Source organism: Rattus norvegicus, chromosome 5 (assembly GCF_021556685.1).
Source record: "Rattus norvegicus strain SHRSP/BbbUtx chromosome 5, alternate assembly SHRSP_T2T, whole genome shotgun sequence".
Lineage (NCBI taxonomy): Eukaryota > Metazoa > Chordata > Mammalia > Rodentia > Muridae > Rattus > Rattus norvegicus.
In genome coordinates, this window is record NC_141538.1 from 16,211,375 (window position 1) to 16,230,227 (window position 18,853).

An 18,853-nucleotide genomic window follows, 5' to 3' on the forward strand; every position below is an offset into this window, starting at 1 on the left:
ACTGGGCTCAGGAAACAGCAAAACTTTTTATTAGTCCCATCACACAAACCAAGTCCCTGGTTGATCAGGGGTGCCAGACAAGTACTGGGGATCTTTGTTTCTTCTGGCAGCCAGTTTCTTCTGGATTTATACTGGTAAGGGCTGAAACAGAGTTTATGAGAATAAAGACCACAAACATCTAAGCCAAGTTACACGTATTATTTTTACCAATCAGAACTCAGGGATTCGGGATTTCTTAAGTGTTTCATTATTGTACACTGTACAGCTAATCTAACAATGGGCGCTTATGAACAGAAGGTCCAAGAACACAGTTGTTTTTCAATCCAGGAACCTAGATGTCTCTGGTCTTCAGTATATGTTAAAATTCTGAAGAATTAGATTCTAATGCCAGTGAAGAAATGAATTGCTAGAGGGGCCAAGAACAAGCAGGCAAAAGAGAGTGGCTTTCTTCAAAAGAAAAAAGTTTGTCCTTTGCAAAGACTTCCAGCAGAGTTTTTGACCCATATTAGAGACTGGTATTTCCACCTCAAAAGATTTACATTGTGCCTTCCCACCTTAAATATCCAGATTAGAAATGGATTTCTCCACTTAAAAAGATTTATCTAATCCCAAAGCCTTCAGACCTATGCCCAGTCATTTTTAGGTTTCAGTTAATTTCAAATGAAGTAAGGTTGGCAACTGAGAGCAGACTTCACATTGACTGAAGATTTTTTTGTTGTTTCTCTTCCATCTTGTTGCAGATTGTCCAAATTTATTCCAAGATTCCTCCAGAGTTACCACTCAGCTGCTTCTCAACACTGAAGAGAACTAAATCCACAGACACTCAAGAGATTAAGAAAATTCCTGATTTTCTTTTGTCAGCAAGAATAGCTCCCAATTCCCAGGAGTATTTTTCTTGCAAGAGATAGTTGGAACATTTGGATCACCTATGTTAAAAGCCTTCATCTTAGTAGGGCACAAGAAACAGTCACATGTACGTATCTGGAGCAGCATCATTTTATGTTTATATATGTCCATGTAGAACAGAATCCATCTGATATGGCCCCAGAAGCTCAACTCATAGATATCCACTCTACTGGACAAACAATATCTGGATATTTCCTAAGCAGCTGGAGTAGCCATCATTCAATGCCCAATAGGAGGCAGTGTAGATCTCAGAGAGAGCATGTTTAGGAAAATTTAGAGGGACATAGATGGATACAGACAAAGAAAAAGTGAGCTTCCAAAGATGACAGTTTCTTGTTCGCAGAGATATTGCAAAGAAGAAATGGTAAAAGAATGACCACCAATGCCCCCACTACAGGAAATGACATCTTTAGAGAGAAAAGGCATGAGTACATTTCTTGTGCTGATATATGCTAGATTACTTGACTAAGGCATAGAAATCTGTATATATTTACTAGATTTTATTATGGTTCAAAGTCAAGTTCTAAGAATTTTGACAGATATAAATTATTTTTATCTACAAACATGTTCACTTCTGGATTTTCTATCTTACTTCATTTCCCTGTGTGATGTTTTCTTCATCACCAAACTGTCTGAAGTGCTCCACCTTAAATTGTCTAGGAATGCCAATTCCTACGCTTTTCCACGCTCAGTTCATCACTCGCTCCCTTAGCACAAAGTCCTGTGGGCTTTGTTAGAACTCGTTGAATCTATATACCAATTTCAGAAGAACTACAGTGAACCATCATTTTTATTTCTATCCTGTAATGATATAGTTCTATACTTCCTAAAGCTAATTGTTCCTCCTGGCAATCCATTGTAGCTTAAAACAATAAGTGGAAATTTTGTATACATCAGTTTTCACTGCAAATGTAAAACACTCTTTTAAAGTCCGCTTCTACTTAATGAATTTTCCAGTGGCCTTAGGCACTTATCTTTTACACATTATTGAACTCTTTTATATTCACCAGAAGCATTTTGTCTATTACATGCGTTATCTTATGCATGATCATGGTTTCTAGAGATAAAGCAATCAGCTTTGTAGTATTTGTACTATTTCTATTTTTCAAAATTTTTGCAAAGTTAGTTTGTGGAAAAGAGGACTGAGTATGAAGTATCATGCCTTTCCCTTAACTTAAAGATAGTTGTTTTGCCCTTCAAAACAGAATACCTTCCTTTTATTCTAAATGGTGATTTAGAAATCACCTTTGCAAATAAAGGAAACTTTTGCATGACTGTTTTGATTTATCATTTACTCAGTATTGTTATCAAAAATGAAATTCTATTTTCTTCAATTTTTGTTCTGTATACCTTAGGGCATGCAAGTAATTTTCAGTGTTTAGTTTTTCAATATGGAGACTGTGACTAATTGACTTTCATGTATGATTCAGCTTTGCATTCTTCATTGTATAACATTTGATTATAAGACTGTATGTATCAGATACATCCTCATAGCAGTTGATTATAAGGCTATTGTGATGGTTTGTATATTCTTGGCCCAGGGATTGGCACCATTAGGGCATAGTCTTGTTGGAGTAGGTGTGTCACTGTGTATGTGGGCTAAAGATCCTCGTCTTAGCTGCCTGGAAGTAGTCTTCTAGCAGCCTTCAGGTGAAGATTCAGAATTGTCAACTCATCCTACACCATGCCTGCCTGGATGCTGCCATGCTCCTGCCTTGATATTACTGGACTGGACCTTTGAACCTGTAAGCCAGCCCCAGTTAAATGTCCTTATAAGAATCACTTTGGTCATGGTGTCTGTTCACAGCAGTAAAACACTAAGACAGCTATCATTCCATTATATTATCATCAATTTCTGCCTGAAAATGTATGTAGCTCAGTGGTAAATTGCTTGCTTCAGCATTGAATTGTGTTCTAGAGGTCAAGAGACAATTGTGCTTACAATACCCCACACAGGAAAATGTGCTATAAAGTAAATACTATCCATTTATTTTAAGTGTTGTGCTTATTGAATATCAGTGTTTGTCCCTTCTCTCCTTTTTCCTTCTCTCTAACCTTTATTTCAGGCCATGCCTCCTTTCTGTCCACTTCTCTCCCACTCACATATTTCTCTCTCTGTTTTCTTCCCATCTCTATCTCCATGTCCCCTTTTCTACATCTTCCTCTCCCTCTTTCTCTCTCTCCTTCTACTTAAATCCAGTAACTTGAGGTGCTGGGCTGCAAGATGATGAATATGCTCTGGTTTCACCAGTGCACACTGCCTGAATGGTGCAAGGAAGATTTGCCCTCCCTAACTCACTCTACATTACCCTGTGAACATCTTCCATTGATTTCCCAAAAGTTAAATTTATAATAAGTTAATAAGCTTATCCAAATAAACAAATGGTTTTCAGTTCAGATACTGAGAGAGGTTTTTATTAAGCCAAAATTAAAACCCAGTCATATACATTGTGGTTTAGGAAAACTTTAGAGATACAAAAAAGTGAATCTAATTCCACAGGGTTTATTTTTCAAGTAATTCTCCAGGTAATTGCAGTCATGCATCTTAACTTTCCTTTCCCAGTGCAGCCTTCACAGGAAGGACTTTTCAGAAGCAGTGTTGAACTTGAGCATGTTCTGTGCATGCTGCCACAGAGTCTGTGAGCTCTTGTGATGTCTGAAAGACACTGCTTCCTTGGAGCTGTCCATCACCTCTGGCTCTTACAATCTTACTGTTTACAAATAGTGTTTATAAAGAAAGAACAAAATATCTGCAGTAAAATATGTTAATTAATGACAAGATCTGGAAGGCAAAGGAATACAAAAAATAATTTAGCAGGATTTCAGATGAGATCAATGGCTACACATTGTCAATGATACAGAGCATTAAAAGAATTTCTAAATGCAGTGCACAGTGTTCAAAAAATATCAAAACCAGAAGCACCAGATACTTAAACATTAAAAATACTGAAGTGTAGGAGTCTTTGTTAGTATCTTCTCCATAGATAGCAAGGAGTTTTCACATCATCCTTTAAATGGCCCCCAATTTCAGTTGTCACTCCCAATACTATCACCCTCCACTCTCTATACCTAACCCCTCTTGTTCTCATCCCCCCTCCCTCCAGTCCACCTGGGAAATCTATTGTATGAGCCCTTTCCAGGGATATTCATACACCACCCCCATTGAGCCCTTCTTGTTACCTACCTTTTTAGTTACTAGCACTCTTGAAGGGATATGATCAAGACTGTCCAATGAGAGCACTGCATTTTCACATCACAATTATTTGTGAACTGTACGTTAACTTTGCCCTGAACATTTTATGTTATTTTTACTGCTACTGTTTTTGATTTTTAAAACAGGAGAATTTGTAGTTTTTATTTCATTACATAACCCATTATATAACATTCATTTAAAAAGTGCCAAACGCTATGTAATTTACTCTCATTCTTAACTTTGAAATGCTATACAGGAAAGATACTGAATTTGATAACATTTCAATATTTGACAACAAATAATATTTAAAATAATATTTAAAATAAAATTTATAAAGGAATATTGAACCTACTCATTTCTTTATTTCATGTGTTTGCTTAATTCTGGAATAGGGCATAAATAAGAAGTCACCACAGTGGCAAAGGACAGTATTCCTGGAGCATGATGCCTGCCCCGAAACATCTAACCTACATCAGAGATAGTTGTCAGCAAAGGTAGTCAGTAAGATAACTTTTCCCACAGTTATTCAGATGTACTTATAAGGTCATAGCCTGTGTTGGTAGGAAGTCAGTTACAACAGTGTCCTTAGAAAGATTGAGGATTGTTTTGCGGCCTGAAGGGAAATGTGGGTGGCCGGGCAGGAGTTTAACATATAAACTGAAACGGACAAATAATTTCAAACAAGAGAACACTCTTGGGCACATCTTTTCTTTTCTTTGGTCAATATGAGTGGGTTTTGTTGTTGTTGTTGTTGTTGTTGTTGTTTACTTGCTTGGTTTTCACTAAGTCAAGGTCATAAACATCTCAAGGTCACACACATAATTCACCTTAGAAAAAAGGAGAATGGAGAATAAAATTCAAGCTAACTAGCTTTCCTGTAAACTGGATGTCTAGTTATAATCAGTATTCACATTTCTTTCAGAAAAACTTTAAAAACTTAGAAATTCATTGAAACTAGAATTTTGTCGCTTAAATATTTTTTCTTTCTAATAATATTTTTATAAATAGATGTCTGCAATGAAAACCTATTTAAACCAAACTATATATAATTTTTGAATAATAGTATACATAAATAAAACCATATGATGCTATATAACTTTAATTTTTATAACTTTATTCCAAAAAAAAGTGTTTTCGTATGGTCATATCCCACCGTTGGCTACACGGTGAATTCTAGGCCTTTCTGAGCTACAAAGAAATACCCTGTTTTAAACAAACAGATTTTTAAAAAGATTTAAAAAGGAAAAGAAATTTTCAAATATAGGACTCAGAGTGATTAAAGAAAAGCAATTTATACATTTCGTATACAGATATTTAATAGTGTTAATCATGGTTCTTAATTTGAGCATAATGTGGTATAGGATATGAATTATGTGGCAAATGACTTGATTTTATAGACACAGCCTTATTAGAGCATATTATTTTTATTAATAACTTACTATTATGAATTTTATTCGTTGAAATTATCTGACACTTGGTATTATGAACATACCTTGCTTTTGATTTTACTATAGGATATAAAATTCAGTCTGTTCTACTTCATCTTGTCGATCGTGACATCTACAAATTCTATCTTCCCTTTCCCAGTACAGTATCCACAATAAGAATTTTTCATAAGTAGTTTTCAGGGTACTTAATTTCTGTAATAACTGCCTTGAGAAATATGCTGTTGCCCTAATAACTTCTCCTCCCTCTAGTCACAAATGAGGCAATAACTTTTTGAAACACACTGTGAGGTTTGCCTTATTTTTCTTAATTTCACATATCAAAAATGCCCTTGTATTTACTATCCTTTGTGATACAGAACTAATACATTTCAAATGGTCTGGTGTCAACAACTAGAGCCGGAATTAAATGACATAAAATCAGCTACTGTCTTAGGGCTTCTACTGCTGTGATGAGACAGGATGAACAAGGCAAGTCTTACAAAGAACAACATTTAATTGAGCCTGGCTTATAGGATCTGAGATTCTCAGTCTACCAGTAAAGGTGGGAAGCCAGGCAGGTATGGCACTGAAGGAGCTGAGAATTCTACATCTTTGTTCTGAAGTCAAACAGAAGACTGACTTCCAGGCAGCTAGGAAAATGGTCTCAAAGCCCACCCCAACAGTGACACACTTCCTCCAACAAGGACACACTTCCTCCAACAAGGCCACACCTTCTAATAATGCAACTCCCTGGGCCATGAGTATTTAACCCACTAGACCAAGTTTACTGCTTAGTTATTTAACCTTGCTCTCACACACCCTAATGGTTATGGAATGTCCCCATTCTTACTGAGCCATCTCTTTCATAGTTCAGTCAATCCCCCAAACAAGATAACAGATGCTCAATGTCTTTAGATAATTCAATGAAATAATGAGGAGGCATTATAATGCCTGTTCTATTTATATTGCTCAACAGGTTACTCCCCCACCCACGCCCCAAACACACACACACACACACACACACACACACACACACACACACACACACACACACACACACAGAGAACTAAGTACATGTAACAACTGCGAAGAGAAGAAGCAGATTTCACAAAGTAAATATTCAGGGCAAGCTAATTGATTAACTTTTGTTCAGTAATGTTTATTGTACCTTTATTACAGCATCACTCACTTTTTTAGTTAGATGTTTTGGAATATTAAAATGGTTGACTCACAAAAAAAAATGACCTAGTACAGTCACTTGTTTAAATATGAACTTTTCTGGGTATTATGTCCTTTATCATTTTGATTTAATTTTTGTTTGTCTACAGTATTACAAATTTTCATGTTGCAAAATAGGACAAGCTTGCAAATTACAAAAAAATATGAGTAGATAAAAATTTAAGTGGAAAGAGAATGTTCTTCTTAGAAAGAATTTTGCCTCAGAATATTTATGTTTTTCTTACCACAAAACAGAAACATCTAAAGGCTAATTTAACTACTCATAAAACAAGCCTCAGTGTATGCATGTATTTTCTCTAACAGGAAAGAAGATATTATAAAGAGTCACTGTGTCCCTGCTACTAGTTACCAGAAATTTAAATTGATGGATCCCAAAGAATTTTTAAAATTTCCAGGAATGTTATGCTTGGAGATAGGAAAAACTGAAACCTTGCTGACAGACAAAAAGATGTTTGTCTCCTGGAAAGAGACAAGATTAGAGAAAAATACTGGCCACATTTTATACCTCTTTGTAGACAGACTAGAGCAATGACTGATAAGTATTTGGTGGGACCATAGCTTGACCAGAGTTATTTTATGATGTATACCTCATGACCTTTATTTGAATCCAAGTTTCATGCCAGGACCCCAAAGACTGACTTGGGGTGTCGCTCAACCTCATTGTTTGTTTCCATTTTAATGGAGCTACATTGACTGCACTACGTCTTACTAAAATTGTCTCTTTTATTTTTGAACAGATCACAGGTGGCTTAGACTAGCTCCTTAACAGTACCAAGGCTCCAGCTTCCTCCTTAAAACACTGCAACTGTGCTAACTTCAAAGAGTATTTTTTTCTCATGAGCTAAAATGTACCTGATTTTATAACAGTTTCCTAAAAACATTCTTGATCTCTACAAAAATTTAACTAAAAGCTTGGATAAGAAAAGAGTTTCATCAGCATCTGAGAAGCATGGCATAGGAGAGTACAATCAAATGCTGCTAACTTTTATGTTCTGCTGTGTAAAACATATGTGGCCTGACTGCTCCAAAGGCATACTGAGGAGGTTTTGGAGAATATGAGACTATGATTGATGTATCGAAGTACAGGGACAGTCATCCGGCAGCTGATGGGAGCATATGCAGAGAATCACAGCCAACTATTAGGCAGAGCTTGGGGAGTCCTTCAGAAGAGAGGAAGGAAGAATTGTAGGAGCTGAAGAGGTCAAGGATATCACAAGAAAACCCCCCAAAAATGAACAAAACTCAGCTAAAAAAAGCTCACAGAGCTTGAACTGACAATCAGGGAGACTGCATGGGCCTAACCTAGTCCCTGTGCATGTAAGTTTTTGTTGTCTACTTGTATGACTTCTAACAATGGAAGAAGGGGCCGTCTATGATTCTTCTGCTTGCATTTGAGACCCCTTTTTCTACTAAGTTTCCTCATTAAGCTTTAATATAAGGGAGTTGCCTAGGTTTATCGCAACATGATATGCTATGTTGATATCCCTGGGATGCCTGCCTGTCCCACGCGCGACTTTTCGCTGGCAAGGAGCACGCGGACATTAGAAATCCTTACTGTGACCACTTTATTAATCTTAGAAGAGGAAAAGCCACGCCGCGCCAACATGGGGTGCTTATAAAACCCTCGTGCAGTACACCCACACCTGATTGGTTGTTACCCATGATCTCATAAGGCACGCCCCGGAGTGGGCAAAGACCTGGCACGAAGGCACTCTTGCACATGCGCACAGTTAACTACCTGAAAGGGGGGCCGGCTGGCGCGGCAAAAGTTGGCGCCATCTTGTAATGGCGGAGTCTATCCTGCCCTACCACGTGGGGCGCAGTGGAAGCCAGTGCCATCTAGTGGTGGCGAACGTATTGTGGCCCTCTACATCTCACCCTTATAATTTATATAATTTTATAGCAGAAATGATCACCCTATCGCGTGTAATGAGGAAACCTCAGGGATGTGTAAGGGCTGATCAAAGGAACACTGAGTCTCTCTCAATCTCAGTGTAATGGATCCACAGATCCATGGGGTGCAGGAGCAGAGAACTCAGATACAGAGAGTATCCCTCTCCTCCCAGTGCAATGGACCCACAGATCCATTGGGTGCAGGAGCAGGGAACTCAGATACAGAGTAAATCCTGAACAAGATAACCAAATTCAAGGTGAGGCCCTTTGTACAATGGCCACAAGTGCTTGAGTGATAACGGCCTTGTCACGTTACTGTTGAGATCTGAGTTTGTAAACCAACCATGGTATGAATACTGATCCACAGCATAGGGCTGCATCAAACAGAGCCACTCCCGATAAGTAGTGGGCACCTCATATGGTCCTCCTCAGCTGTTACCACCAAGGACCGTAGTCAAGCTGTTCTTATAATAAAATTTAGAATTCCCAATTGTTAGTAACTACTCTAGAAAGTTCACCCACTGTACTTGTCTAACAATAGATTGGGGGAGGATAACTCCAGACACTGCAGACACAATGTCTGCAGCAGTAATGGCTGCTACAGTAGCAGCGAAAGTGTCAAGGTCTTTTCTAGGACAGTTCAGGATCAGTCATTCTTCTCTGGAACAACCAGCAGACAATGGAACCATTTCTGAGATCTGTATAACCAGGAAAGAGTTCTCCAGTCACTGTAGCTTTACACAGGTAGCTTTCTGTGAAGCTACAGTCTGTAAAATGACAACACCAGTTACCAGTTAAGGCAGCAAGAGTCACCAGGGAAATGAAGGGACAGGGGTAACAGCTGGAGTCCACTCTTCTCCAGGAAGCAGCAGTGTACAGAGTCTGATTGTAGGCCACAGTGGGACGGGAACACACGCAGCGGTAACACTGACTGTAGCAACGGCAAAATCTCTGTGGTGACAAAGGATGAAGGGGAATCTTCTATCTTCCTCTCAGGGCAGAGGAATGACTCCAGGGACCCGAACCAGGAGAGCTGAATAACCAGGATCAGCAAGTCTCAGCAACCACCCAGGCAGCTGGCACACTCCTGTAGCATCCTGTAGAAAAAACACAAACATTCCCTCTTCCCCATATAAAATATCTGGACAGGAACATGTCAATAAGTGGATCTCTCTATTTCACCTAGGCAGAAGTATGCCTAGTTGTAGGGTGCCATAAACTTTGGCATCCAAATTTTTAAAATTGAAATAAAAGGAACATTATTTAGCATACAGGGATAACTCCCCCTTTTTATTTATTAAGATATAGTAAAGATATTATTTATTAAGGTAAGTCCTCGAGGATTAAGTTGAGGACACTGAGCACTTGTATTTATAAATTGACTTGTATACCAAATTATTGTCTCTAGCATAATTGTATTGAATATATAAAGAATGAGATTTTTTTCACTAATTGTTCTTATGTAAGGCCTATAATCTGTCTGGAATCTTGACCTCCCTTGTTAAGGAGCCCAGGCAATCCAGTTTGAGTTCTTAAATGTCCTATAAAGGAACAGTATTTAGTGCTCTTAACCACTAATCCATTTTTCTAGCACCTCACAATCTTTATTTACCTAAACATAAGCATTAATTAGAAATGTCAAATCTTGTAAATATTGTCCAGATTTAGTCTTACTAGAAATCTCTGAGCTGGCAGGGTGAGGCTGGGAGTTGAAAGTAAACAAATGGAGTCTTCCTCTTTTCGTGAGGGTGTGTTATCAACTCTATTACCATTTTTAAAGAGCTGGGTCTACGGTTATGTTTAGTTGTCTGAGCCAGAGCACTGAAGGGACAGTGAGTTGTCAGACATTTACACTGAAATCACTCACTGATTTCATGTAGAAAACTTGCCTCTAATAAAGCATTAAGTAATTGAAATCAATTGTAAACCACAAGCCACACATTGGCTATCAGTATATGAATAGAAAGCTTGATTTTTTAACATTTTAAAAACAGCGGCTAAAGCATGGAATTAAATAATCTGTGTTGAAGCAATAGAAACTCAAGAGAATAAACAAGTGATCTAATCATATATGTAGCCTTTTCATTAGATGAACCACCTATAAATACAGTAAGCGCATTTCCTATGGGTTGTACGCACAAATATACAGGAAGTACAAAAGCATGTAAAGAGTAAAATTATCAATTTTGTCTGAAAAATTTGTATATGTAATAGGCCAAATATCAGTATTTAGTAGTAACCAATTAACTGTTGTTTGGAATAAGATATGTTTTACCAGGTTTCTATTTAAAATACTTCCATGACTCTAGTCCACAACTCTGTACTAACACAGCTGAAGCTTTATCTCCAATGTGCATAACAAAGACCTAAGTCCTCTGGTAAGGTGAGGTACTTAGCCAATTAACATATCTTTAGAAGCTTAAAATTAGCTTCAAATATTCTTATCCAGAGTAGTGTAACAGCTACTCCCCAAATATTAAAGCTCATTTTGAGGGCAAAGGTTTGTAATAAAAATTTCCATATACATTGAAAGATTTAAGTTCTAACTTCTTACACTGAAGAAGCAACAAAATTACCTAATATGAGGCTGTTAGCCATTCTTAATGATATCACTTTATGGGCTCTCTAAAACTATAAGCAAGCTCACGAAATGAAAACTCACAATTGTTATGACGAAAACAAATTGTATGAAATCAATCCTCTAAATCTGTCTTGAAATGGCAGTTGGAGTAAGGAAACTGGCTGTAATGCTCTCACGAGTTCTAAAACCTCATCAATCTTTATAAATCCTGTAACAATCTCTACCTGTTTGATTTTTCCTTAATTAAAAATAAGTTTGAGTTAGTCAATGTAACACTGGCGATCCTAAATCACAATCTTTAAGTTCTCTCTGTAACACCAGAACACAGCCACGAGGTCACCTGAGTTCTGAGTACGTGACTAGGCAGCTGTTCTCCAGGCAGTGGAAATTAGCATTAGAATACAGATAACTTCAGGGCAAGCCACAACTTTGGAAAGCAATACTCAACCTCCAACAAACAATCTAGTCTCCAAGGCACCCCAGGTCTATCTATTATGTTACAAAATTTGACTGTCAATTCTTACATTTGGACGCACAATTATTCATTTGTTTCTTTTTGAAAGGAGTTAAAACCAAGTCAAGGTGGGCACGACCGGCAGATAAAGGTTTTACCATTTTTTCTTTTGAACATGAAACATAAAACTTTTAGACAACAAGAAACAAAAACCACAGACATACACTGACAGACAAGGGGACATCCTGGTGCACCAGAGACAAACAATAGACAAAGAGGGGAAAAAGCCAGATGGTGTTCACGGCGACTATCCACTCGAGTGGAGCTGATATGGGCGATGGATTGTCTCAATTCCTGGACTAGTCCACCAACGTGTTGAAACCCAATTCTGTAAGATACTGAGAGATATTATCTGAGCAGTACGATCGACATTCGCCAATGGTATGGAAGTGAAACACAGTCCTGAATATTTTTACTCACAACCCAATTACATTAACTCTATCAGGCTGTGCACGGGCACTGAGATGTCCTTTTGTTTGATTCTCCTGAATAAATTTTCAGGCGGTCTGTCTCTATCAAATCTGATCAGTATGACTCTGTAAAGCTGTCTCATCAGCGCCCGGACGCCGCGGCGTCCCCAGAGCCAGCGCGGGAGCTTAATTACACCTTTCATAAGCACTAAGACAAAGTTTTTTTCCCAAAATACTGTGTTCCTTTTACCTCCTCCCTTCTCACCCGGGGCGTTTATTCCCCAATCTTTCACTTCCAAATTGGAAGGGTCTGGTGCTTGAGATCGATCAGTTCGTTGTAACTTTTCACTATCCTCTGTTTCTGACGATTTTCGCCCTTCCCCCAACACTCTCCGCTTTGCTGTTACAGCTGGGCAGTTCCCACGCGACCTCTGACACCGTTTGGCGGTAGCTAGAAACTTAAAGGTCAATAGAAACAACTCGCGACCTCTGACACCGTTTGGCAGTAGCTAGAAACTTAAAGGTCAATAGAAACAACTCGAGGGTTGCCAGAGCAACCATAGCGGCACGTGCCGAGTCCGGCAGGGGATTGAGCTGGAGCAGATCAGGGCTAAACATTGTCTCTCGGAGTTCTTTTTACCTGCATTCCACAGCTTCTGGATTTCTTCCGTGAAACAGAGGCTTCCTCTTGGCACTGGTGATGATGTAGCTTTCTGTGTCCCGGGTTTCAGCACCAAATGTCCCGCGCGCGACTTTTCGCCGGCAAGGAGCACGCGGACATTAGAAATCCTTACTGTGACCACTTTATTAATCTTAGAAGAGGAAAAGCCATGCCGCGCCAACATGGGGCGCTTATAAAACCCTCGTGCAGCACACCCACACCTGATTGATTGTTACCCATGATCTCATAAGGCACGCCCCGGAGTGGGCAAAGACCTGGCACGAAGGCACTCTTGCACATGCGCACAGTTAACTACCTGAAAGGGGGGCCGGCTGGCGCGGCGAAGGTTGGCGCCATCTTGTAATGGCGGAGTCTATCCTGCCCTACCACGTGGGGCGCAGTGGAAGACAGCGCCATCTAGTGGTGGCGAACGTATTGTGGCCCTCTACACCTGCCCTCTTCTGAAGGGAAAAAGAGCAAGAGTGGAACTAGAGGAAAGAGGAGGTAAGAAGGAAGGGTAGGGAGGAGACAAAGGAGAGAAAATGTAGTCAGGATAAAATTATGTGAGAGAGGGGTTGGGGATTTAGCTCAGTGGTAGAGCGCTTGCTTAGGAAGCGCAAGGCCCTGGGTTCGGTCCCCAGCTCCGGAAAAAAAAAAAAAGAAAGAAAAAAAAATATGTGAGAGAAGAATAAATTTTTAAGAAATGGTACAGGAGAAGAAAGAGAGCTCCTGGTTTAATTACTTCATGGATTCAGATATTTTCTCATTGCATAGCATGGGTCTCATTGTCATAACCTGTCCTTCCTGCTCTGATAGAGGGTCATGTCTCCATTCACCAGAGTAGATCCAATTTGAAATCTTGCCTCTCTGACAGAACCAGCAGCTGAGAGGAACTTGTCAGGAGACATATGGGACAACTCTTTTCAGTTTACACCAAATATACATTCATAACTCTCCCTGGAGTTCTGATCCTGAAGATGTCCTTCAGAAGTCATTTCCCCTGTGTTCGTGTTGTGAGAGGCAGAATTGAGAGAATCTGTGTGGTTAGTTCATTCACCAATACAATTGATCTGTGTGGTTAATTCCTACATGGTCATAAGGTGAGCAGGCACACAGCTATTTTTTTCTTTTGAGATAATAAATGCCATCCAAAGACCAAAATGACTTCTTAAAAGCAAGGACTACACTTTAAAAGATAGGAAATATTTTTTCATAATGTTTGGACTTTACTGTCCTTTCCTAGAAAATGTGTCATTCATAAGTGAAAAGCAAGATAGATTAATTACTCACAATTATTGATCCTGGTAGAGATATGGTCATAAATACAGGTTTAAAAAAAGTAATATGAAAAGGAAATTGCAAGCCATTAGGGATGTGAAAATTTTCATTTATTTCATCTGCAAAGGCCTATTTTAACAAGCAACTTAGAGTTATCCTAAAACTTTCACCCATAGGATGTATAGTTGATATAAAAAATTTGACATTATACTTTGTGTATCATCTCATAAGCTGTGGAGGCACTTTGCCTCACTTTCGCTCAGTTGGTAGAGCATGAGACTCTTAATCTCAGGGTCATGGTTCCCAGCCCCATGTTGGACGCCATCTATTGCATGTCTTTAAAAAGAAACCCATGCTAAACCTGGCTATGAGACAGTTTTTACGGTCTTGCTCATCCCCATGGCCATCCCCAAGCATCCATCTTGCCCTGATTCCTACAGCCATCCTGCTGCCAAGTCAAAAACCTTGCTCCCAAGGTAGCTCTCTCAGTCTCCACTACTCTATTGTCTAGATATGAAATTCCTAGCTACTTGTGGTTGCTTTAGGCCACTTTGTGTGTGTGTGTGTGTGTGTGTGTGTGTGTGTGTGTGTCCCAAAATAATTTTATCATTGAGTGAGCCTTACAGACTGCATTTAAATAAGTCAAGGTAGCTACACATTATTAGTTGCTATCATCTCATGGGACTACCCCTGTATACATGGTTTGTCATTGACAGTACTGTCATTATGCAGCGAATGACTGTGTATTACCCTCATGATGAGGTCAAAGACTTGAAAGTCCATTTAAGGAATAGTCTTACATGAACGATGGTACTTGGAAGTGATCTCAAGGGGCCAGGACCACTGCAGTCTAGGGAGCATCATCAACTGGGCACAGTGCTAGTTTCCTATACATGGCAATAGTTTCTTTTAGTTTCCCTTTTGCCCCTAACTTTTCCTTCTAGATGCCACCCAAGACACCAAGGTCATCACAAAGCTAGGTTGTGATGATGCCAGCTTCACTGTTAGTCTGCCCACTTGCCCACCTCTGGGCTCTGTTGTATTCCCCACTTGTCCCTCACCAGCCACTGCTGCTCCAACAGAAGATCAACCTCTTCCTTTTCTCTCCAGTACTGATTTTCTCAGTCCTATAGCCTCTTCTCCATCTCCAGCTTGATGTCTATGCCTTGCTGTTCCAGCAGCTCTTTCTGAGCATAGTTCCAGTCCACAAGCACAGAGGGAGGTCCTGGGGGTGAGAGAACCCCATGTTCTCATCCCAGTCATGCTTGCTCTGGTTTATTGAATCGGAAAACATGTTTTTTGCCCATTACAATCCTGTTTCCTGACTTCAACACCAGTGGTTCTGTTACAAGCTTCCCATTGACATATTTCTTAGCTCCTTTACAAGGCTCCAATGTGACCATCACTTCTCCATCAGGCTGAGGGATGCTGTGGAAGAGACAGTGCTGCTCCTGGATGAACTGGCCAGTCAGCTTGACGGCCATATCTACCTGGTCAACTCTGGTGATACCATCTTTGATATGGTTGGGAAGACATTCAGACATCATGGCGTCTTCATTCAGATTTACCAGGTGGGTAGTCTCTTTTGGAGAGAAGATACCCACAGTACTGCTATCCTCCAGATAGCCATACCCATCTCAGTCAGCAATGCTTCTCTCTTCATTCTCAGAGCTTCCGTCCCATGACACTTCTCCTCCCAAGTCTCATTCAGCTTAGCTAAAATCTTTTCTGTTTCCTGAAATCTCTCCATGGCTTCCTCAGGCCTAATCTGGGATTTAGTTCTGGGTGACAATGAGGACTCCAGCTTTCCATTATGTGGAGGAGATGAGTGAAGTTGGGTCAGGGGGAGATGATGCAGTGGGCAGAACACCTCCAGGACTCCCTTCTTCCATCTTTAGACTTCCTAGAGAGCTGAAAGTCCCTGAGCCATCAACAGTTCCTGCAACTAGGAACCTCCTTCCGTGGCTCCCAGATCAGCCAGGCATTGGGGTCCTCACTGATGACAGCAGTGCATCACATCTGCTTGGTGTGGTCTGATTACTTCAGAGTGCTGAGTGTCTCCTCATAATTGATGTCAGCAGACCTCAGGGCTGCAATCATTGCTATGCCTGAGTTCTCACCCAACTTCTTCTTGAGCAGCCAGGTAAGCAGAGTCTCTATAAGGGATGAAATCTAACTTTTGCTTCTGTGAGTGCAAGTCTGCCAGGGCTGAGATCACCTTCCCAAGAATAATCAGGGACTTACTGATATTTGCACCTTTCTTTAGATACATCCCTCAACTCCTGAGGAGTCAGCCCGCTCGCTCCTGGCAAGGTGCACCAAGCTGATCTTACTGTCCTTTTCTGAATCCAGGCCAGTAAGCTGGTCATGGAAGCACTGGATAAAGATGACAGTAAAGATGGCATGGGTACAGCTGCTGGTCTCATTAATGTTGGTGGCAGCCACAATTTTTGCTGTATTTCCACAGTCCATGAGGTCAACTATGTCTGCATAGGAAGTCACAGCCAATTTAAACAGGTCTTGTACCTATGGGTCCAGGATGGAGTATTCGCAGACTTACAGAGATTCCCGAATATCTTGGGGTTCAAGAGGTTTCATACTTGCTCTCAATAGAGCTCATATAGTAGAAAAGTTGAGCACTCTGGTTTACTCAAGAGAAGACGTGTTGTAGAAGATGTTAATATACAAATTAAATCCATGACACCATCCCATGTTATCTCCAGCACCATAGGGCCACATAGCATTTGTGGGGTATTTTCATCTCAATCAGCAAAATGTTTCCACCCATCAAGTTAAACTCTCAATTTCTAAGCCATGCTGCTATTCTGGCTATTCTCTGGGCCCTGTGGCAACCTCTCCACCTCCATGACTAGCCCCATCAATGGCCATGTATCTAATTCCCAAGGCAAGTCATTGCCATGCCATTCCCATAGAGAAACTACCTATCTTGAAGCTGTTTTGCTTCAGACTCTACTCACATTCCCAGCATCCACCCCCTGTGGTTATAGTCACAACTCTCAGTAACCCATTAAAATCAAAACTCAGTAAGCTTGTAATTTATCAGTCAGATTTATATCAGTAAATTCTCACTCTACAAAATGTGCACACAATAAACTTAGAGCCAATTGATACTGATATAAACTGCCTACCTACATAAGACAAATTATCCTATAATTATCCACCCCTTATATGATTTTCATAGCTCCCCGTGGGTATGTAAAGCCACAAGGGAGTGGGTCATCCTTCTCCATCGTCATTTCTTCCTCCTCCTTCTCTTTGTCCTTATAAAAACTTTGCCCCCCTCTTTCTTTTTCACTGCCTAATCAAAGGCCTTGCCTTATCTTGTGCTTGCCCTCACCTGCATATAGCACACGTATATCAGTCCACACCTGCATCAAACCACAAAGAGGTCTTTGCAGAGCTGAGATATAATGCCCTGCTGCACCTGTTCCTGCTGCCCCATCATGGTGTAGGACTTCCCAGCCCCCCTCTGCCCATATGCAAAGATTCGCACATTGTAGCATTCAAAAGAGTGGAGCAGCATCTCTTCTCCTGTGTCTGGATACACCTGCTGTTGAGATGCAAACTGTGGATCCTCCAAAGTACGTGATAGTAAGAATAGTCAAGGGAGAAGCTTTTGGAGGCATCCTTGCTCTGTTTGGGATTAATGATGGAGGTGGTGTTGCCTTGCATGCTGACCACACACTTGGCATCCTGATTGGTCTCACAGGCATTAAAGGGCCGTACCCTCACTACTACTTTCACAGAGGCATCAGTCATAGCTTCAAAATCTCCTACTCTCCTCAGCTGGTGTCCTGGCCCCAGATTCGCTGAACTGTATCAGTTCTGGCTGCCACGGGTCCTCTTATGGGAAGCCCCATCCTACACTTGGGGCCTGGCTACACCAGCAGCAAAAGAACAAACTTCCTGGGATGCCTAAGACCAGCTAGGGAGAGATAAGGGGTTAGGGGGTATTTCAGGGATGTCCCCACCCCTTGCTGGGTCTGTGGGGAGGGGGTGACAGCAAAAGTAGCGTTAGAGGTCAGTGCCAGCCACTCCTTCATCTTTCCCTCTGTCCTCTCTTCCCCCTCTCTTCCTGTTCTGCCCAGAAAATACCACCTCCATATTTTCGGCCAGTTATTGGCTTTCTGTCATCTTTATCAGCCACTCAAATAACTAGAAGAAATTTCTCTACAATTTTCTTTTTTAATTAATTAATTTTATCCTACTTGGTTGTTATATTTGTGAGGATGGCTATGTAGTACCTGTATGTCTTGTCCCAGCAGAGACCAGAAGAGGGCATCAGATCCCTTGGAACTCTCACAGTAGACAATTGCAACTTGGATTTGCATGCTAGAAATGGAACTTTAGTCTATTGGAAGAGCAATCAGAGCCCTTAAGCACTGAGTAATCACTTCTATCCTCTTTTATCTAAATTTCACATGTTATAATGACTTGTATGTAACAGTAGAATATGGTCTAGATGGCAGTGATCTAGTTCTCATAGACAGGTCTCAAGACTCTTAGTGGTGGCCCCAGAACCTCTTCTCCACTGGGGGCAGAGTGTTTTTCTGAAGAATTGATTTTTTCTGCTGGAGGCTGTAAAGTGTTGGTGTGAATCCTCTTTCTCACCCCAGAAATATCATACACACTTGCACATGTGTCGTAAAGGTACATAAATACACCCTGGAATCCTAGGGAATTTCTTAAAGGATCCCTTCCTCATTAAAAAAAAATCCATCATTATAGTC

The 18,853-nt window shown here is 40.4% G+C and overlaps 1 pseudogene; it reads right to left on the minus strand.

The window, feature by feature from the left end:
• The window catches only part of Kif1c-ps1 (kinesin family member 1C, pseudogene 1), a 50,166-nt pseudogene extending 32,284 nt beyond the window's left edge, over window positions 1–17,882 (minus strand).
• Window positions 17,883–18,853: the final 971 nt, after the last annotated feature.